The sequence below is a fragment of the Felis catus genome, chromosome A3, assembly GCF_018350175.1.
Source record: "Felis catus isolate Fca126 chromosome A3, F.catus_Fca126_mat1.0, whole genome shotgun sequence".
NCBI classification, from domain to species: domain Eukaryota; kingdom Metazoa; phylum Chordata; class Mammalia; order Carnivora; family Felidae; genus Felis; species Felis catus.
The window spans coordinates 115,736,675-115,758,821 of record NC_058370.1 but is presented as its reverse complement, the minus strand read 5'-3'; the positions used below and the strand labels follow the sequence as shown (position 1 = coordinate 115,758,821).

At 42.5% G+C, this 22,147-nt stretch overlaps 1 protein-coding gene across 6 annotated transcripts in view; it reads left to right on the top strand.

The window, feature by feature from the left end:
- Positions 1 to 962: 962 nt before the first annotated feature.
- Positions 963 to 22,147, top strand: part of LCLAT1 (lysocardiolipin acyltransferase 1) — a 184,031-nt gene continuing 162,846 nt past the window's right edge. Inside the window, exon 1 of one of the 6 annotated variants that reach the window (XM_003984353.6) lies at positions 963 to 1,097. The gene's annotated coding sequence lies outside the window, so the exon portion shown is untranslated. Of the gene's footprint in view, positions 1,119 to 1,163; positions 1,299 to 5,424; positions 6,546 to 15,503; positions 15,876 to 22,147 lie in introns of those variants that run through there. The other 5 variants (XM_045054728.1, XM_011281295.4, XM_019827716.3 and 2 more) reach the window with 5 other exon arrangements.

Below are 22,147 nucleotides of genomic sequence, written 5' to 3'. Positions count from 1 at the left end.
TTTCTATGACAATTTTAGCACATCTTAAATACTTCCGTATTTCTGAACAAAATTGGAGAGGTTGTGAAGCCGATTTAGGAAAGGAGCTCAGGAACTTTTGATTCACAAAGAAGTTGAGGGATAATTTTGCTGTATTGAAGCTCTGCCTCCCAAACCTATATGTCCATTATTATTACGCTATAAATTTTGTGAGGACATGAACCTTGTACTTAGACAATTCATCCCCCCCCATCCCGTGATGTGTTGAATAAACAAATACATAAACATACGTGAATGACTGCTGAGTGGCTGTGTGTGATAAGTGGCTATATTTGTTATTTTTAAAGATTTTTTACTCTTTGTTGAAGGCCAGCAGGAGGAAAGCGTAGTGTGGGAAATGAAGGGGTTTAACCACAGTCCCACCATTATGGATCTTTAGAATCCTGTAGGTCAGGGGGCGGATACACCACAGTGCAAAGCGACGAGCACCTTTTACGAGGGTTAGTAACGGCTGTGGGCGCTCGGAGGAGAAGTTTCTCTAGGAAGGGGGAAATGCTGCGCCTGCTAGGGAGAACTTGGCTCTGCGTATCAGGAACCGGAGTTCTAGAACTGGTTCTACCACTGATTTGCTCCGGGACCTCGAGCTGGTAAAGTAGGCTTGTAAATTCAATTCCCCAGATTTCTGTTTTCCAGTCTGAAGCTAGGGGGTGGCTGGACGGTGAGGTTCCCTGGGACAATGCCCTCCGTGGTTTCCTGTTGCTATTGTTACTCGCCCTTACACCGCCCCCCTCTTCGGGAGGGCCAGAAGAGGAAGAGAGCGCGGCCCCTTTAAGGGAGCCCTCGACTACGGACGCCCGGGGTGGCCCCCGCAGGGGAGCAGGGGCGGGGCGCTGGGAACCCGGGCTTCCCACGCAGCCGGGGACGCCGTCTCGTCATGGAGCTCGCAGCCAATCAGGATGGAGCCTTCCGGGACGCATTACTAGGGCGACGGGCCGGACGCCTCCCCGCTTCGGGATGAATTAGCGGCGGGTTCTGTTCGGAGGTTGTGACCCCCACGGGTTCTCCAGGTCGCCCACGCGTCCCCCAAGGCGACGCTCGACGTCCTCTGCTGGTCGCAGGTGGGAAGCTGGAACTATCAGGTGGGGGTTGCGCGCCGGTAAAATGGCGGCGGCGGCCGGGGGATTCCCGAGTTGGCGGAGGGGGAGCAGTCTCACGGGCTCTTCCCCTGGAGCCGAGGTTCTCCCCGGGCTGCGGCCCAGGTAACGGTCACTTGGCCAGGAACTGGGGTCCTGACGCAGGTGGCGGCGTCGCGGGCTCAGGTGAGAGGAGGCGCGGGGAAGCTGCTCCAGGAGCCTGGGGACACGTCGGGGGGCTTTGGGACCGCGCGGGCCGGCTAGGCGAGGGCGAGGCGGCTGCGGGGCGAGGAGGGCCAGGTGTCCCGTTGGACGGCCCAGATTAGCGTCCAGACCTTCCTGTTCCAGATGTGAGCGGGTCTGGGAGCTGCCTCGCCCCGGACATACTCCTGTTTCGGCCACTGTGCAAAACGTCCCAAGTGGCCACCACGTGCCAGCCCTGATCTGTGTATATTCTTCAGGCGCCAGATGCCTGCCCATAGGTGCCCGAGTGGCGGTGCCACGAAAGGAAAGGTAGGCCCCAGCCAGGAGCTGCTGTCAAGCCTGATCCTTGAGGTGTTTTTAACTTCTACCTGCTCCTTGAAGAGAAGAAATACTGGTAGGGCACTTAAGATGCCTCAGGGACCTTTTGGTTCCTTTGTACTTACCTGCTTCAGTTGGGTTCCTCGGAATATTGCATCTGCCTTTGAAGCTCATTAACTGTATTCCATATGCACGTGGCTGTATACGCGGCTGAGTATTGGGATTCAGTTTAAGCCCAGGGAAGTAACAAGTATGGTGAAGGGCTTTCAGAGATGAAATACTGTCTATACACGTCAGTCGCTTACTTGGGCAAAGACATGTCATGGAATATAATTAGTTGAGTTTTCAAAAAGTGTCTTAATGAAAGTCCTTTTTGCAACTGTTGATTTTTGAGAATAAAAGGAAATTGTCCGACTTTTAAAGGTTTTTTAAAAAAGTTTCTCTTGCCACGTTTTACTTTGATGTGATAGATGAGCGTAATTATCAAGTGACTTTTCTTTTTGATAGCAGGCTTGATTTTGCCTTGTTCTGTCATTGAGAAACACGGTAGCACTTTGTGTTTCAGCCCCAGTAGTTCTTGTCTTTTAGTGCCCACTATGTGTCAGGTACTGTGAAAGTGAGGCTTCTCCTATGTTTTAATTTGACCTAATGGGTTAGTTCATCTGCCCCCATCTGCCTGTTGCTGACCGCCAAGAGGAAACAGTGGGGAAAACCTAAAAGACTTTTTCTTCCAAAGTGCTACCTGGAGATTTGGTCAGTTTGGCCTGGGGCTGGGGTAGGTTTGGTTTCCAGTTCCTACTCTGCCAATTAAAATACATTCGGGAAAACGTATAACCTCTTTGTCAGTGTCTCCTCTCTGGACCGGGCAAAGAATTTCTTGTCCAAACAAGCTCATTGTATTGTGAAGAAAACAAAACAAAACAAGGCAATGTATATATGAAAGGGGTTAAGAAAGTTAAAAGTATTCAATGATAGCAGTTGACATTTATTACTATGCGGTTACTCTGCCAAGAACCTTATTTGTGCTGACTCAGTTACCTAGCAATTTTGTGAAGTACTTTCTCATCTTGTTATACCAATGAGGAAACTGAGGCACCGAATGGAACAACTCTGTTCTTAACTGCCATATGGTCTTCCGGTATCGTACAGATTTGTTACGCGTTAAGGAGATATATAGGAACACGGTTTTCAATGAAGTAATTTTGTTTGTGATTGTTTTGGTTATATTTTATAAATAATAATTGTGTTTCATTCCATTAGCATCCAACAGTGATTTATATGGTGATGACTACAGTTACTTTGGTTAAGTGGTATAGTCATCTTACTTTTGGTGCCCTTTATTTTAAAAATTATTTTAAAACAAAGAGTTGACTAATTTCTAACAGGAAGCAAAAATCAATAATTAAGGAAGATTTGGTTTTTATTAAACTCCAAAAGAATAATTTGCTGGGTGACTTTTGAACGAAAGCTTACGTTAGGTTGGTTCATTGCTTTGACGTATTTGCATTAAGTGTTCTAGTCTCTATAGGAAAAAAAGGATATGGAATAAAAGTAGCTTGGACGTTCATTCTTTCTTTGAGCCTTTATGGAATTGCCCTGCCAAGTCTTTGGCACGTAATGATTAATTCCTGACCTTATCATAATGGAGTACAGGGAGAAGTTTCAGGTCCAAAAGTTTGTAGACCAGTGAATAAGATAAATAATTAATGCAGTGGGAGAGGGACTCATATAGTTGTGGTGGGTACAGAGAGCTGTGGAAACACATATAAGTTGCTTTTGTTGGGGGTGGCCGTGGCTAAGATAGGAAGAGAAGTGACTGCAGGATAAAGGAGATAGGTTTTCTAGCCAAAGGAGTTAGCAGTGGAGAGTCAGGACAAGTGAGAGTGCATTGGTGTCCAGGGGTCAGACCAGAGTTTTGCAGAAGTTGCTGAGAGAGAACCCAGCAATGATTGTGAATTCTCATCTGAGAGAGTAGGTTTATCCTGTGCCCAGTGGGGCCTGTAAAACAATCTTAGTCAAGTAAGTAATATGATCAAGTTTATGTTCTGGAGAGATGATTTTGGTGACAGGGCGATACTCAGAATGTAAGGAGACCAGTTAAGGACAGTTTCCATACTCCAAGCAAGAGGTGGTGAGGGAGAGAAGCAGGGCATTTACTGGCAGACCCGAGGTCAGAGTCTGCCACCACATTTTGAAGGCGGAATGGAAGATTGACTGGGTGTGAAGAATAATGGGGTGGGAGAAGGAAACCCTTGATAACCAAGTAAACAGGTGTTGGTTGTTTTGGTAACAATATGGTTGCAGATTGGAGACGTTGTTAATTTAGTGAAGGGTAGAGCAGAAAGTTCTTTGTTACTGGGTTTTAGGAGAATTGTAAACCCTTTGATGTCGTTGGGTCAATAAAGTTTAACAGAACCAGGCATATAACTTCCTCTAGGCTTCTGGTTTCATAGACTACAGAAAACTTACATATCATAAAAGTCTGCAGGGTCTAGTGTGAAGGTGGATCCACTGGAGCAAAGCCATGAAAAAGGAGTGGGAAGAATCCTCGTAAGTGTGTTGGGGGTAAACTGTTAGAATAACATTTTTTCATTTATTTTTACATTAGATTTTAAAAATTTTTTTATGTTTTATTTGTTTTTGAGAGAGAGAGAGAGGGAGAGAGAGAGAGAGAGAGAGAGAGATTGCGAGCGGGGGGAGGGGCAGAGAGAGAGAGAGAGGAAGACACAGAATCCGAAGCAGGCTCCAGGCCCTGAGCTGTCAGCACAGAGCCCGACGTGGGGCTCGAACTCACGAACCGTGAGATCATGACCCGAGCCGAGTCGGACGCTTAACCGACTGAGCCACCTAGGCGCCCCACATTAGGTTTTTAATATATTTGTGCAGAAGGCCATTATAATATGGAAGTAATCACAAATGAATTCTCTAGTTGTAAAAGTGATCTCCATGCAAACATTCATAACCCTAGAGTTGTCTAGCATCGAACAGTGCGTTCCAAATTGATTGCAAGGTGAAGTTGGAAACCCTGCAGAGATGCAGGATTTCATGCATTCAGAGCAAGGTTGAGAACTGTTCAGCCCAGAAGCACAAGTCAGAGAACTAGTACTCTAGCAATACTAGAGTAAAATTCTTAGAAAGGACTGTGAAAGCAATGACTGTAACAGTGATTGATAAATTGGACTTCAGACTAAATTAAAATGAGAACTTCTCTCCTTCTACACCACTAAGAGAATGAAGGGCAGGAGTGCCGGGTTGGCTCAGCCTGTTGAGTGTCTGACTTCAGCCCAGGTCATGATCTCATGGTTCGTGAGACGGAGCCCTACATCCGTCTCCCTGCTGTCAGTGCAGAGCCCAATTCAGATCCTCTGTCCTCCTGCCCCTGCCCTTCCCCTGCTCTCTCTCCCTCTCTCTCCCTCAAACATAAATAAACATTAAAAAAAAAAATTAGGGGCAAAGTACAGACTGGAAGAAGAAATTTGCAATTCATATATCTGACCAAGGACTCCTACCCAAAATATGTGTGTGTGTGTGTGTGTATACAATTAATAAGAAAAAGTCAATTAAAAAATATACAGAAAATTTGAACAGGCTCTTTCTACTAGAGGATTTCTGAAGGTCTGTATACATACCTTCAGAGGAGCTCAAGGGGCGCCTGGGTAGCTCAATCAGGTTGAGCATCTGACTTCGGCTTAGGTCACGCTCTCACCGTTGGTGAGTTCAAGCCCTGCATTGGGCTGCTGTCAGCCTGTCCGCACTGAGCCCGTTTTGGATCCTCTGTCCGCCTCTCTCTCTGCCCCTCACCCATTCACACTCTCTTGCTCTCAAAAAATAAATAAAACATTAAAAAAAAGAGGTGCTCAACATTATTAGTCAATAGAGAAATGGAAATTAAAGCAGTGAGCTACTGCACACCTTCTAGAATGGCTGGAATCCAAGAGGAACGGATTTATATGTCTACAAAACCAAAACAAGACAAAAGTGAAAGGATGTTTGTAGAACCTTTATTTGTGGCTGCTAAAAATTAGGTAAAACCCAACGTACATTAGCAGTAGAACGGACAAGTCAACTGTGGTATATTTATAAAAGGAAACATTATAAAAGCAGTTAAAGAATGAACTGCTGATACACGCGTCCACATGAATGGATTTCGTAGACCTAAGGAGCCAAAGGATTGTATACCATATGATTCATTTAAGTGAAGTCCCAAAACAGGTTCAGCTATTTCCCCGTCCTAGAAGTCGAAGCGGTGGTTCCTCCGGCAACCTTTTGGGGTATTGGAAATGTTGTGTATGTTGAGTTGGGCAGTAGTTACATGGGTGTATGTATATGTAAAAACTCAAGTTGCACACCTAAGATTTGTGCACTTTCTGTTATCCTTTAAAGAGGTGCTAGTGAGAATTGGCCATGTTAGGCTAATTAACTTGATGAGGAAAACCAGCAGGAATGATGACAAGAGAGATGCCTTGTAAGACTTTAAAAGGAGCATGAGAGGCTTCAGGGGAATAAATGATGAAATCTAGAATTTTTCTTTTGTGATAATTGTCTTGCAAAAGGCAAATGTGAAATCAAGATTGTCATATCATGCCGTTTTACAGTTTAGCCACAAGATTATGTCCCAATCCCTTATTAATTCCTTGTCCTGAGAATTAGTGCATAGTTGTGAGTGTAACCTAAATTTTGGTTAATATAAGATACATTATGCAAATAAGTTGATTTTTATTTCGTTTCATTTTTGAAGGTGAAAATTCTAATCCAGTCTCTCTTTTTCATCATTGTGAAATGTCTCTGTTTAAGAGAAATCACTGTGTGGCTTTTTCCATTCTATGCTAATTGCTCTTGGATAACAGGACTCCTGTGATCGCTTTGGCTGCAAGGTTTTGGATAAAGTAATGGAGCTGAGAAAAGCCTGTGGTGAGTTCCCAGTAGCAGTGAGGGAAAGTTCGAAAAAGGCCCCTGTGAACTTTCAGCCATCACGTCTTTACCTGGTCCTCTCTGTCTGGCAGTGGGGACACGGGGATCCTACTGTGATAACCCCAGAGGCAGATGGAAGGCATGTCTGAGGGGCACCGTCAATGAAAGCTGACCAGGGGTGATTAGCCACTTTTATCAGCAGACTTTCACAGTTGAGGTTTCTGAAAACTGAAATCGTTAACTTCCTCACTGGAAGTAGGTTGCTGCTCTGGGGACAATAAAGGGAAGACTTAAGCTACCCCTAGTTTTCCATGTCACATAAGAGCTCACCTCCATTTTATGCTTTAAAATAAGTGTATAGTTAATCCCCTTGGGAGAACTCGTGGAGCTGGTGACCTGGTATGGACAGGTGTCACAAAGCAAATGACGGAAGTTAGGAATAAGAGAACCAGGAGGAGGAGAAGTGAGCACTGCAGCCATTCACAGCCTTCTTTGTGTGGAGAGAGGGGATTGTTTTTAGCTCAGATAGTAACTCTTTCCCCACAGGAATGTTCTGGTATCTTGGGGAAGGCAGCTTTGTCTTGGCTCTCATTATTTCTGCTGTCCTGTTGTTGTAATACAAGTGCTTTCTTAGAATTGTGTTTTTATTGCATAGCCTTTAAATAAAAATCTGCCTCTGTGGGCTTACAGAGGAAAATGATGGTAAGTGGAGTGGCTTGAACACGGTAATGTTTATTTACTTAACTGGAATATTTTTGGACACTTAACCATGAACTTGGTGATGGGGACACAGTTGAATAAGACACAATTCCTGTCCTTGGATTTACTGTCTAGAGGGCGGGGATAAATCAGTGCCTTCTGTACAGAGATCACTGAGATTTTTGTCACTTCTTGTCACCTGTGGGTTTTCTGTGATGAAAGGTAAGCATGGCAGCTGTAAAACATGAGGTCCATAGGCAGTCTTGGTGACGCTCTCTTTTAGTAGCCATTAATAATAATTGTAAAAGCTAATATTGCGTGCTTACTACATATTGGGTTCAGTCCTAAAATGCTGTTAAGTTTGTAATTCCTCTAATTCTCACAGTGTCCCTTGTAAATACTATTATAGTCTTCGTTTTACCGTTGAGGCAACTGAGGCCCAGAAAGGTTAAATGACATGGGTTTGAACCTACGCAGTCTAGTTCCAGAGTCTGCTGTTTTGCCTGTTTTAATCCAGTTTAAATTTAAAATATACTTTATGTAAATATACTTATGTGGCTTTAAGTGTAAGAGATTATGATTTGAATAAGAGTATGCTTTGTATTACAAGTTATGCTCAAAGTTCCTGTATATCCTTGCAAACACAATTGACTAGCTGCATAGGGTGATTCTCTCTGTAATGTGGGAGTTTTAATATATTTTTTTAAATGTTTATTTTTGAGAGAGACACACAGAGCACAAATGGGGGAGGGGCAGAGAGAGAGGGAGACACAGAATTGGAAGCAGGCTCCAGGCTCCCAGCTGTCAGCGGAGAGCCCGAAGCAGGGCTCAAACCCACGAACCGTGAGATCATGACCTGAGCCAAAGTTGGACAGTTAACCAACCTGGTCACCCAGGTGCCCCTATAATGTGGATTTTTATTTTTTTAATTAAAAAAAAAAAATTTTTTTTTTTCAACGTTTTTTTATTTTTGGGACAGAGAGACAGAGCATGAACGGGGGAGGGTCAGAGAGAGAGGGAGACACAGAATCGGAAACAGGCTCCAGGCTCTGAGCCATCAGCCCAGAGCCCGACGCGGGGCTCGAACTCACGGACCGCGAGATCGTGACCTGGCTGAAGTCGGGCGCTTAACCGACTGCGCCACCCAGGCGCCCCTATAATGTGGATTTTTAAATGAGACATCCTTTTGCCCTTTTCCCCTTTCATGTGTTGTGATTATTTTGGCACTCTTTATATATATATATCATATATATAAAAATTTATAAACTTATACATTAACATATATATAATATATAAAAAATATATTTTAAAGTTTTTTTATTTTAGGGGGAGAGAGAGAGAGCACGTGAGTGAGTGAGAGGAAGCATGCAGGAGGGGCAGAGAGAGGGGGAGAGAGGGACTCCCAAGCAGGCCCCACACTGCCAGAGCCCAATGTGGGGCTCAAATCCATGAACGTGAGACCATGACCTGAACTGAAATAAAGAGTCAGATGCTTAACTGACTGAGCCACCCGGGTGCCCTGGCACTCTTAATACTCTTGCATGTGCCTTTATATCATTGTGAAATTCAGTAAACATACACTACTGGGTTTTTATTTCTGTGTGTACATAATGGTATTTTATGATGTAGTATTCAAACTGGAGAATTTGTGAATTACTGGACTGACATACTTGCTAATGTGAATAACTACAAATAGAAACTTAAGTTGTACTTTCTGCATGGCTGTTAATTAAGACCAATTGATTAAATTAAAAGAAGAACTATATTTGCTTTGTCCTCTGTAACAACGGAAGAGAAGTGTAGAAGCAGGATTGAAGTAATGTAGAGTAGTCTAGGGGGTGCTAGAGTAACCTTGTTTTGCTGAGTTTATTTAGGGTTGGAGTGAAACCAGCCCAATTTACCTTCTCTTGCCTTCTGAGAAGAAATACCTTAGAAGTCAGAGTTAATCAAGACTGAATCATTGCTAGAGCCACTGTTATAAATAGTTCTTGTGTATTGAGTGGGCTAATCTTCAGGGAAACTCAGGCTACATGGGACATAATTATTCCCAAAGCTATTTTTATTTCTCTTTTTATCTCAGATTTATTTAACTCTCAAAAACTAGGGGCATGAATATTCTTATTTTGAATTAAGCCCTCTAACATTGTGTACGTTTTTCTCTTTTGCAGTTGTGCTTCTGACTTCGTCAGGGCATTTTCCATACATATTTGTTCGTTGTTTATAATGTTTCTAGGAGATGGGTATTTATATTAGTTTCTTGTGGTTGCTGTAATAAATACCACAAACTTGGTGGCTTAGTACATCAAAAAAATTTTTTTTTCACAGTTCTGGAGGCCAGAAGTCCAAGATCAGACTCACTGGCTGATGTCAAAGTGTGGGAGGACTGTGCCACCTCCAGAGGCTCTAGGGGAAAATATGTTCCTGGCCTCTTCTAGTTTCTGGTGACTGCCTTCATTTCTTGGTTTGTGGCCACATCACTCTATTCCCTGCATCTGTGGTCACATTGCCTTTTCTTCTTCTGTATGTGGTCAGATCTTCCTCTGCCTTTCTTTTAAGTTTTTATTTTGGGGTAATTATAGAGTTACTTCAGTTGCAAGAAGCAATACAAAAGGAACCCATGTACGTTTTCCCCAAGGTAACATCTTGCAAAATTGTAGCACAATATTGCAACCAGAATATTGACATTGATACAGCCAAGACACAGAATAGTTTCACCATATGGATTCCTTATGTGGTACTTGGATAGCCACACACCCTCTTCTCTGGCAACCACTAATATGTTCTTCCTTTCTGTAATTTCTGCTATTGCAAGAATGTTATATAAGTGGAGTTATACAGTGTGTAACATTTGGGGATTGTCTTTTTCTACGTAACATAATTCCGTGGAGGTTCATCTATGTTGTTGCCTGTATCAATGGTTTGTTCTTTTTTCTTGCTTGGTATTCCTTAAGATCATTAGCATTTGGTGTGGATGTATCCATTGAAGGGTATTTTGGGTTAGTTCTAGTTTTTGGCTGTTATAAATAAAGCTGTTATGAACGTTCACATACAGGTTTTTGTGTGGACTTAAGTTTTCATTTCACTGGGATAAATGCCCAGGAATGCAGTCGCAGGGTCATATTGTGGTTTTATAGACAAATGGGTTTGTCTCTGAACTCTCCATCCCATTGTCTATGTCTGTCCTTATGCTAGTGCCACACTGTCTTAATTACGGTTGCTTTGTGGTAAGTTTTGAAATCAGGAAGTATGAGTTCTCACTTTGTTCTTCTTTTTCAAGTTTGTGTTGTCTATTCTGGTTCCCCAACAAATCCATATGATTTAGAATCAGCTTGTCAGTTTCTGCAAAGAACTCAGCTGTGGATTTGGTAGTGATTTTTAATATATTCACTGAGTTGTACGACCATTACCACAATTAATTTTAATACATTTTCATCACCTCAAAAAGAAGCCCTCTGTTCATGAGCAGTGACATTTCCCTAACCCCCAACCTTTCCCCTTAGAAGCACGTTCTAATCTGCTTTCTGTCTTGGTGTATTTGTCTATTCTGGACATTTCATGTAAGTGGAGTCATAGAATATGTGGTCTTTTGTGATTGGCTTCTTTCACCCAACATGTTTTCAAGGTTTGTCCATGCTGTAGCATGTGTTGGTGCATCATTCCTTATGGCTGAATAATGAGCTGTTCCAAGGCATGGATAGGACACATTTTATTTATCCGTTGATCAGTTGATGAACACTTCTTGGCTATTATGAATAATGATGCCTTGAACACTCAAGTACAAGTTTTTGGGTACATGTATGTTTCAGTTGTTCTTTGGCGTTCGCCTAGAACTTGAATTTCTGGGCCATCTGGTAAACATATATTTAAATTTTGGAGGAAATGCCAGACTGTTCTCCAGGCTGTACCATTTTACAATCCCTCGGCAGTGTGTGAGTGTTCCCATTTCTCTACATCCACACCCACACTTATTATTACCTGTTTTTTTGATTATAGGGACATTATAGAGAAGTTACATTATAACATCCCAGGAGGTGTGAGGTGTTTTGATTTGCATTTCCCTGATGGCAAATGATGTCCAACATCTTTGCATGTGCTTATTAGTCGTTTGTATGTTTTCTTTGGAAAAATGTCTATTCCGATCCTTTGCCCGTTAAAAAAATTTTTTTTAATGTTTATTTTTGAGAGAGAAAGCATGTGTGGGGGATGGGCAGAGAGGGGGAACAGAGGATGCGAAGCAGACTATGTGCTGTCAGCAGCGAGACCCATGTGGGGCTTTAACTTACACACAGTGAGATCATGACCTGAGCTGAATGAAGTCAGAGGCTCAACCGACAGAGCCACCCAGGTGCCCCTTGCCCATTTAAGAAATTGGGTTATTTGCTTTCTTATTACTGAGTGATACTAGTTCTTTATATATTCTAGATACAAAACCCCTTATCATATATGTTACAAAAATTTTCTCATGTAGGTTGCCTTTTCACTTGAAATGCAGTTGCTTTTTAAAATGTTTATCTTGGGGATGCCTGGGTGGCTCAGTCGGTTAAGTGTCCTACTCTTGACTTAGGCTCAGGTCACGATTTCACAGTTCATGTGTTTGAGCCCCACATTGGGCTCTGCGTTGACAGTGTGCAACCTGCTTGGGGTTCTCTCCCTCCTTCTCCCTCTGTCCCTCACCAGCTTGCACCTGCATTCTCTCTCTCTCACACACACACACACACTCTCTCTCTAAAAATAAAGGAATAAACATTAAAAAATAGACAAAAATGTTTGTCTTGTATCTACAACTTTGTTGAACTCACTTATTCTGGGAGGTTTTTGGAGTAGATTTCTTGGGATTGTCTGTGTAAACTATCATGTCCTCTGCAAATAAAGACAGTTTTACTTCTTTTCTGTGTAGCTTTTATTTCCTTTTCCTGTCTCCTTGCATTGACTAGTATTTCCAGTACAGTGTGAACTAGAGTGGTGAGAGGGGACATCCTTGCCTCATTCCCAGTAATGGGGATTGTGCATTTTGTCTTCTATCATTAAGTATAATAATGTTTACTGAGGGTTTTCGTAGATGCTCATTACCCAGTTGAGGACATTCTCCTTTATTCCAGTTTTTTTCTGAGAGTTTATCTCATGAACAGGCATTGAATTTTATCAGATAATTTTTCTGTATAGATTAGTGTGGTCATGTGGATTTTTTTTTCAGTTTGTTAATATTGTGGATTACACTGATCGATTCTTGAATATTGAACTAACCACGCGTCTCTGATTAAATTCAACTTTTTATGTACTGCTGAATTTTATTTGCTAATGCATTGTTACGTATTTTTGTGCCTCTATTCATATATCGGTCTGTAGTTTTATTTTTCTTGTACTATTTTTTCTCTGGTTTTTGCATTGGAGTAATATACTAGCTTCATAAATGGAATTGGAAAGTGCTCCCTATTCTTGTATTTTCTGGAAGTGATTGTGTTAACTCCTTTTTAAAAATTTGGTGTAATTCTCTGATGAAACAATCTGGGCCAGGAGATTTCTTTTTCCAGTGGTTTTTAATTATGAGTTCAATTTTCCTAATGGTTACAGGGCTTTTCAAATTACCTGTTTCATTTTGGGTGAGTTGTAGTCTGTCCTGCACACAGAGTGGGGCTCCTCATTGCTGCCTGGCAGGGGTGGGTATTTCAGTTCCCCTCTAGGCGTCCGCTGAATACTACTCTGCAAACTTGACTGTTTCCTGCCATGGGCCTCCGCTGACCTTGCTGGGAGGGGTGGCTTTCCTACCCCACACTATGGAGGTGGTGAAAGTCTTGCCTCTCTACTAGGCCTTGCCGCATACTGCCCACATGGGGATGGGAAGGAGTGCCTTGTAACTGTCACGGGAGTAAAGTCCAGGCTCTACAGATAGTTTCCATAGACACTGTGTGGCTGGGGAAGGGAGTCTTAAACCTACCTGGCAGGGAAGTCTGGCCTTTGATATCACCCCTGCAGGGGTAAAGGATTGGCTAAGGGAAGGAGTCATGTTGAGGTGTAATGTTACAGCCTGGTGAGAGTGAAAGGTTAGCTCCCTACTTGGCCAATGCTGTAGTGGATGGCGGGGGCCACAGTTTTGTCTGTGGTTTTTGGCTGGAGTGCAGTGGTTGTTATCTAAAAGTTTGTTGTGCTGTTCTTTTCTTGGTCCTTTGAAAGAGAAGAGACTTTTTTTGCCTAACCCCCTTTGGCGTTTCTGGATAACTGGCTTCTTCAACTCCATGTCCGTATGGTCTATGAGCCAAAAGGAAAGCCCAGGAGATTCACCACTGTGTTGTTCCATGGGTCCCGGGTTCCCAGCTGGTGTGCCTTTCTCTCTCCACCTTCAGAGTCTTCTTTTGTTTGTGCAGGGTTTTTCAGTTGCAATTAGCTGGAACAGTAGGGGCAGCAGATCTAATCGACTTTACCATAGGTGGAAGTTGGACTGGGATTGTTTGTTTGTTTTTTTTTTTTTTTTTTTTTATGGAGGAAAACATAGGATAGAAATTAAGATACATAAATAGGCCAGTAAGACACTGAAGAAGTTAATTTTGGGTCATTTACTTGGAAGTGATAGTTTAACTCTGTCTTTATTTCTCCAGAGAGTAATTCCTTGTGTCTTTGTTCAGTAAAACCATGCCTTCATTCGTTCTAGATCTCTTAAGAAATTTGACAATCTAGTGGATTATTTCTGTATTTGTATGTGTGTGTGTGCATGTGCATATGTGCATGTGCATGTGTATGTATATATACATTTATAAATTCATAGTGAATCTAAGTTTCTGGCTTAGTATGTGACAGAGAAAATGTTATCTTAGTGGAAGATTAGTTTTCTGGAGAGGACTCCGTTTTTCTAGAGCTTGTTGGAAACGTTGAAGCTGTGGATTCTTTTCTAAAAGGAGAAATAGGCATTGTGCATAGTGATTAAGAGCTATGTAAGGAAATTCTGTGAAAGTCTTTCAGTAACCCAGAGGATTACTGGGGTCTTCGTTGGAAACCGTGTGATGTCTGGAGCACTTTTCCGGTAGGTTTAGCCTATGGGGTCTGCAGCTTTTGTTTTTTCATTTATTTTACAACTTCATAAGTTGTCAGTAACTGACAGCAATGCAAATTCTTTTTTTTTTTTTTTAAAGTTTGTTTATGTATTTTGAGAAGGAGAGCGAGGGTGAGCAATCAAGGGAGAGGCAGAGAGAGAGGGAAAGAGAGAGAATCCCAAGCAGTGTCCAAACTGCCAGCACGAAGCCCAACTCGGGGCTCGAACCCATGAACTGTGAGATCATGACCTGAGCCGAAACCAGGAGTCAGTCACTCAACTGACTGAGCCATCGAGGTGCCGCAAATTATTCTTGTTCTTAAGACATGGATATGAATTTTTGGTTTGGAGATACAATTTATCTCTTTTCCTCTCTTCTGTAAGAGGCCAAGTTTTGGATCTATTAAGCAAATTCGTTTCACCATTTTTTTTTTAAATGTTTATTTCTTTTTGAGAGAGAGAGAGAGAGACAGAGCGCAAGCAGGAGAGGGGCAGAGAGAGAGGGAGACACAGAATCCAAAGCAGGCCCCTGATTCTCAGCTGTCAGCACAGAGCCTGCTGTGGATCTCGAACCCACACACTTCGAGATCTTGACCTGAACTGCAGTCGCCACCCAGGTGTCCCTCGTTTCACCATTTCTGATTGCCTATATGTTTGTGCTTTTTGGATTCACTTTTGAGCCAGATGGAACATCTTATTTGGGCCATAATTAGTAAGTAAAGTAAAATCATAGACACGTATTCATTTTATATTTGCATGGAAGACACCAAGTTATCTTATTTGTTTAAATAATCCATTAACAGCTTGAACTGTGAATTTAGCCTGATGGGCTTGAATCCCTTGGTAGCATTTCCTGTCCTTGTGATTCGGAGCAGGGGATTTTGTTTTTTAACCTGTTTAACCACTGGGAGTAGCCTCGGTGCTTTTTCTGCTGTGGTGGTTGTGAGGCTTAAGAGAAATGTCACACCCTTCTCACAGTGCCTCCTACATCTGAAGAACTGTTTTGTTATTAGAAGACTGTGGACAATTGGGGCGCCTGGGAGGCTCAGTCTGTTGAGTGTTCGATTCAGCTCAGGTCATGATCTCACGGCTTGTGAGCCCCAAGTCGGGCTCTGTGCTGACAGCTCGGAGCCTGGAGCCTGCTTTGGATTCAGTGTCTCCCTCTCTCTCTGCCCCTCCGCTGCTCATGTTCATTTTCCCTCTCTCTCTCTCCCTCTCTCCCTCTTCCCCCCCTCAAAAATAAATAAACATTAAAAAAAATTTAGAAGACTGTGAACTGATTTTATTTTCCTGAGACGTAAATTCTTAATTTGTAACAAAAAATGAAGGGATTTTTTCTTGATTGTTAGGTCCTAGATTTCACTGGTGATAATTGGAAAGAATGAAGCAGAGCAACTGATAACAGTTGCTTTTGGAAGTGAGGACATTTTAAACATGCACGTGACCTTGCTGCTCTGAGAAAGGGAAGTGGACAGTCTGATCTGAGGAGCAGTTCCTTACAACAGTGGCCTGGTAATTTAATTCAGTAAACATTGGTCATGGAGATCCTGTTTTGCTTTCCTTTGTACTAGGAAGAAGCATTAGGGCTGGAAATGTCGCTTAACAAGGTAACAAAAATATTATCTTTTTGCCTTAAAAAAATTTGGAGGGTAGATCTTGATAGAAGGAAGGCTAAATTTAGAGCTCAGCACCTTGATGGACTGGGAATGCTCACAAGTAAGTAGAACCGGAAAGGGCTGAATTTTGCTTAATCTAGGGGTAACCATTTGGGGTTTCCAAGGTGATTTTTGGGGGGAGTAGGACTTGAGGTGAGAGAAGAGGGAGGAACTGGAGAGATGGCTCAAGGATATCTGTTACTTACATTGACTATTCCCTCCGACCCTCAGTATTTACAAATGTTTTACTTCAGGAATTTTGGGGGCTTTGGGGGTTCAGGTGTTGGGAGTAAGGTAGCATTGGTGAATTGATTGAGAGGGGATCTTCAGAGGCTGAGAGAATTTAAGCCTGTCAGAAATTAGCAGTGGGTTGGGGGAGTAGCTTGGCTTTCTGTGGGTTATGTATTTGGAGCAAGTTAGGGGGTGGTTTGAGCCAAGGGCATCCTCACTACTGTTAGCTTAGGATAATGAAAATAAACCACGATGCAAGATGCCCCCCACGCGAACAAGGAGTTTATATGTAGGTAAATAACTATAGTTATAATTGGTTTACATACTCTAAGGGAATTAAGTACTACTATAAACAAAAACAACCATCTGCCTGATGCAGACATTTTCTGTGTGCAGAGTAGAATCGTCCTTTTAATTTGGCCTTAGACCCAGAGTCCAGGAAGTGGGGATAGTGTGTCATACCTGCTTTCTTTTGGAACATCTTCGAGTTCCTCTAGCAGTCTTTGGAACTTGAATACATCAGATGTTGTGGAGTGTGGGGCAGGGAGCTGTCCCTTACCCCATTCCCGTTGGAGGTTGGGATCTAGGCTTGGATTTTGCCCTCACTCTATATTCTGTCTAGAGAGTGTTGCTATCTGGGAAAAACCCAAACTCCAAGGACATGGCCGGTTTAACAGTGCTGCCTCCCTTTCAGTCTGGAGTTTGGAAACATGGGACACGCTGGGCTCTTACCACACTCTTCTGGCATCCCCGTCCTTACTTAGCACTGCAGCCGGCACAGTCTCTCAGATTCCTGAGTCAATAAGCCTGTTCATTAACGCAGTCAGTACTAGAATGTGTCATTCCCATGGGCCCATTGTACCCTTTTGATACCAGGAACCATCTGACTAGCCCAGTATGCTGTTCCCACTCCTTGCTTTCCCTTTCTTCCTCCATTTCTCACCCTCACTGGCTGAAAGACAGAGTTGAGACTTTGTTCTGGGATGCTAGCAACAAGAGGAGGTGATGATATGTGTGGTGTCTATGCCAGTCACATGGGGGCCTCTAGATGTGGGGCGATGTTTGGGTGGGGGATAGTGGCACGGGCTGTGAAAGGATTTGCCCAAGACAGAACAAAGGGATAGAAACGCATTGAATATACCTCAAGGGAGCAGCAGGCAGGACAACAGAGGAGAGGCTGTCTGCCATGAGGCAGGAGGTGAGGGCTGTTTTTAAAGGGGGAAGGTGAGGAGGTATGGGAACATGGGGAATTTTCCCTTTGTTGGTAACTGTGTCTGGTTGTAAGCAGTCCTTTGGATAGTTATGGCCTATGAGTATTTGGAAGTGGGTGGCTTGATGGGCATGTCTGTATTCAGCCAGGGGGGTCTCTGTGGGCCCTTTCGCCTTGATCAAGTTTCCAGTGCTCAAGCCTGTTGTCTAAAAGCCACCTCTATAATATGTACATTGTGGGGTAAAATAAGTTGTGATGCTTCTGAAGTGTGGGCCATTAAAATGGTAGTTCCTAGTTATTGAATGTACTTTCTAAAAGCTGGACTGTAAAAGCTTTGAGTAAAATCTGTGTAATGGTGTCTGTGCTTGAAGCGTTTATCCTGCTTCATGTATCTGAACAGGAAGATTTTCTGAATTGATTATGGTTGTTCTGTTTATGTCATGTTGTTGAAATGTTCTGTGGTTGTTCCATAACTTTTCCTTGAAAAAATAAACACTTCTGTTAGATGCATTGTAAGTTTCCTGTTGATAGGTAATAAAATGGTCCTTTTCTGTCAAAGAACAAGACCTAGCATTTCTGTTTGGTATTTGGTCATGTGGTTCGTTCTTTCTTTCTTTCTTTCTTTCTTTCTTTCTTTCTTTCTTTCTTTCTTTCTTTCTTTTTATAATTTTATTTTTAATTTACATCCAAATTAGCATATAGTGCTAATTGAAACAGTGGTTTCAGGAGTAGATTCCTTAGTGCCCCTTACCCATTTAGCCCATCCCCCCTCCCACAATCCCTCCAATAACCCTCAGTTTTTTCTCCATATTTATGAGTCTCTTATGTTTTATTCCCCTCCCTATTTGTATATTATTTTTGTTTCCCTTACCTTATGTTCATCTATTTTGTCTCTTAAAGTCCTCATAGGAGTGAAGTCATATGATTTTTGTCTTTCTCTAATTTCACTTAGCATGATACCCTCCAATTCCATCCACATAGTTGCAAATGGCAAGATTTCCTTCTTTTTGACTGCTGAGTAATACTCCATTGTGTGTGTGTGTGTGTGTGTGTGTGTGTGTGTGTGTGTGTGTGTGTACATATATGTATACACATGCTACACCTTCTTTATTCATCCATTGATGGACATTTGGACTCTTTCCATACTTTAGCTATTGTTGATAGTGCTGCTATAAACATGGGGGTGCATGTGTCCCTTCGAAACACCACCCCTGTATCCTGTGGATAAATGCCTAGGAGTGCAAATGCTGGGTCGTAGGGTAGTTCTATTTTTAGTTTTTTGAGGAACCTCCATACTGTTTTCCAGAGTGGCTGCACCAGCTTGCATTCCCAGGTCATGTGGTTCTTTTTGAATCTTTATGTTAAAAATGAATTACCATTTTGTTTAGAGTCCAAAATATTAAATGGAGTATGTTCTAGAGGTCAGCCCTTGCCTTTTAGGCTTAATGCAGTAACTAACTTGCTTTTGTTTGTCTCTAGTAGATGGTTATGTGACACCACGAGCAGGTATCCTCTCTTAAGTAGTGAGGGCTTCCTTTGGGGGGGCGGGTAGGGAATCTTCTATGTGGATAAGTCTGAAAACTGAGTCTGCCATGTCCTTCTCCGTCTCTAGGTGCACATTCTTCATCTGCCTGGGTCCTTTTGAAATCACTGGTTGTGATTCAATCTCAACTTGGTTAACACTAAATTCATTCTCAGTCCCTTCCTCAGTTCCCTGCTGGATGTGTCTGTTTCTATTTAGTCATACAGACTTGAATTGTTATATTCAGTTTGACCCCCCCACCCCCTTTTTTCTATTCTTTTGTAAAGTTTTTGAAGTTTTTTTTTCTTCCTCATCTTTATGCTTGTGTTATTTTGATAGCCTACTACTAGGTTTCTAAAATAATAGCTTCATGTGCATGTGATATAATAAAGAAATGTGTGGTTCTTGTCCCTGGATCCAGATGTAGAGCTTCAGTAACCCTCGGAATTTTCTGAGTAGGGGTAGGAGTATCTTTTGTTATTCATAATGAGCCCCCTTTAACCTTACCTGAGTTTATGGTGATCACATGACTCGGGGATGGGCCCTTAGATAGTTTCAAGGGAGGGTCTGGGAAAGACTCAGCTCTCAATTAGAGGATCAGAACTTTACCACCCCTTGATCTCTGGGGTGAGGAGAGGGACTGGAGATTGAGTTCAGTCATACATAAATTATGATTCAATCAACCATGCCTGTGTAACGAACCCCTTTATATAAACTCTGGACACTGGAGTTTCCAGGCTGGTGAACACATGGATGTGCTAGAAGGGGGACACCTGAATTTCCCCAAGAGAGGGGGGGGGTGTGTGTGTGGAAGTTCTGAATCCCTCCATTCTCTTTCCCTAGACCTGGCCCTATGCATGTCTTCCACTTGGCTGTTGCTGAGTTGTATGTATCCTTTATAATAAAGCTGTAATTGGTTAAGTACAGTGTTCTCAACAAGTTCTGTGAATCATTATAGCAAATTACTGCACTTGAATGAGGGTTATGGGAGCCCTTGAATTTGTAGCCAAGTTAGAAGTTCTGATAGCTTGGGGGATGTGTGCTGCAAAAGCAGTCTTGTTGGGTGTCTTGCCCCTTAGCTTGTGGGATTTGATACTAACGCCAGGTAGCAATTGTAGGATACCCAGTTGATATCAGAGAATTGGTGGCAGGCTGCAGTGTTTATTCTTTGGTAGGCATTGTGGTATGTGTTATTTTATGTAATATTACAGCTAGGTAGGTTTTTGTTTTATCATCCTTGTTTTATAAAGGAAGTGAAGCTTTTATTTTTTCAATTTTATTTTTTAAATGTTTACTTACATATTTATCTTTAATGTTTATTTTTGAGAGAGAGAGAGAGAGAGAGAGCGAGCGCACATGCATAAGCGGGCGAGGGGCAGAGAGAGAGGGCAACACAGAATCTGAAGCAGGCTCCAGGCTCTGAGCTGTCAGCACAGGGTCCGATGCGGGGCTTGAGCCCATGAACCACGAGATCATGACCTGAGCCGAAGTTGGACGCTTAGCTGACTGAGCCACCCAGGCACCCTGAAAGTGAAGCTTTTAAAAAGTCCTATAGCTTGCCCAGAGTCCTTGAGCTGGCAGTGGCACACTCAGTGCCTCCTGATTGTAGAGTCCCTACTTAACCCTTTTTGCTGAGCTCCTTCTTGATTGAAGGGTTGGAACTTTACCAACTCCCCCTCTGGCAGCTGTGGACTGAGGACTGCTTTTTCTACATCGCTGTGGAGCTCAGGAACTTGCAATTCTCCATTATGGTAGGATGGAACCCACACTCCTTAGGCAGCTACTCAAGACTCACCACATTTCATCAGGTCCAGGCTAATAATACTGTCCTAGTCTTTATATAGAACAAATGAAAACAAACACCTCTTGTGTTTCTTGGGTGGGCCACTCAGTGTGTATCTCCAGTGAATTGCATTGGAGATAGAAGATACATTTTCCAGTTCCTTAAAAACTATAATTGAAAAGCCAGAATATATTAAAAGATGTCAGTATAAAAATAGCATGTGATGACCAAGTGAGCAGTACAGATCATGAAATATTTCTGGAATTCAAAAGAGCAATTCATGGAGCAGATGTTACTTGAGTATGGTCTTGAAGAGATGGTAGGATTTTGGTAATTGGCTGGGGAGAGGACCCTTCTAGGTAGGAAGCCTGTGAGTAGAAAGGAAAGGAGAAGGTTGATGGACACGTACTGAAAGGTGGTGTTGATGGCAGTGAATGCTTCAGTTTATCTGGAGGGGGACCTTTTCCGAAGCCTGGATCTACTTTGACAAAAGCAGATCTGAAGACACAGCATGTCTTCAAAAGTTTTAGTGTATTGATTTAAGTAACTGAATTTGTGCTAAAACTTTATTCTTTGAAGTTAGAGTTGTTTGTAATTAGCTAACTTAGGGCCAACCTAGGTGATCAGGTCAGGTGATCATGTTGGTTAATACCAGTTTTATTTAAAAATAAGGTGTAAATACAATTGAGAATTACCTTTTTGTCTGTCACCTGAGCTGACCAAAGCATATTTCAAACTATACAAGTTTGAAAGTATTTTTAGTAGTGCAACAGCAGAATAAGTATATTCAAAGTAACTAGTCTGAAGGAGATAGCATTCTTTATGTTGGGTAAATTTGGATGAATATATTTTTTGTTTTTTATCTTAAGTTTTAATTAATTTATTTATTTTGAGAGAGTGCCAGAGAGAGAAGAGAGAAAGAGAGTGCGAGTGGGGAGGGGCAGAGAGAGAGAGAGAGATGATAGAGGATCCCAAGCAGGCTCCTCATTGTCAGCATAGAGCCCTACATGGGGCTCGATCTTAGGAACCCTGAGATCACCACCCGAGCCAAAATCAAGAGTCGGATGCCCAACCAACTGAGGCTCCCAGGCGCCCTGAGTATGTTTTTAAAAGTCTTCTTTGTATATGACTCACTACACCATTTCAGTCTCCTGTATTCTGTAGAGTTTGAATTGGATCCGTTGGTTTCTGACCAGTAACACTTACTGGTCATGTGGCCTCCCATTTAAAAAGGAAGAACGTGGGGTACCTGGGTAGCTCAGTCAAGCATCTGACTCTTGATTTCGGCTCAGGTCTTGATCTTAGGGTTTGTGAGATTGAGGCCTGCATCAGGCTCTGGGTTGTGTTGGCATTGCGGAGCCTGCTTGGCATTCTCTCTCTCTGCCCCTCCTTTGTGCCCTCTCTCTCTCTCTCAAGATAGATAAATAAAATTGGAAAATGTGCCCTGTAAAATTATGGCTTAACAGATAATCATTTTT